The sequence below is a fragment of the Triticum aestivum genome, chromosome 5B, assembly GCF_018294505.1.
Source record: "Triticum aestivum cultivar Chinese Spring chromosome 5B, IWGSC CS RefSeq v2.1, whole genome shotgun sequence".
NCBI lineage: Eukaryota > Viridiplantae > Streptophyta > Magnoliopsida > Poales > Poaceae > Triticum > Triticum aestivum.
In genome coordinates this window covers 87,353,125-87,353,645 of record NC_057807.1, presented here as the reverse complement: position 1 = coordinate 87,353,645, position 521 = coordinate 87,353,125, and positions in this window count along the sequence as shown.

Genomic DNA, 521 nt, shown 5'->3' with positions numbered 1-521 from the left:
GTCGTCGCTACCGCGACAACGTCCGCCTCGACTCGCGTTACGCTAAGACAGGGTGGGAATGGTGTCACGTGCTCGTCTCGGTGTCCGTCGTCGCTACCGCGACGATGTCCGCCTCGACTCGCGTTACGCTAAGACAGGGTGGCAGTGGTGTCACGTGCTCGTCTCGGTGTCCGTCGTCGCTACCGCGACGACGTCCGCCTCGACTCGCGTTACGCTAAGACAGGGTGGCAGTGGTGTCACGTGCTCGTCTCGGCGTCCCTCCTCGCTACCGCGACGACGTCCGCCTCGACTCGCGTTACGCTAAGACAGGGTGGGAGTGGTGTCACGTGCTCGTCCGCGTCCGTCGTCGCTACCGCGATGACGTCCGCCTCGACTCGCGTTACGCTAAGACAGGGTGGGAATGGTGTCATGTGCTCGTCTCGGCGTCCGTCGTCGCTACCGTGACGACGTCCGCCTCGACTCGCGTTACGCTAAGACAGGGTGGGAATGGTGTCATGTGCTCGTCTCGGCGTCCGTCGTCG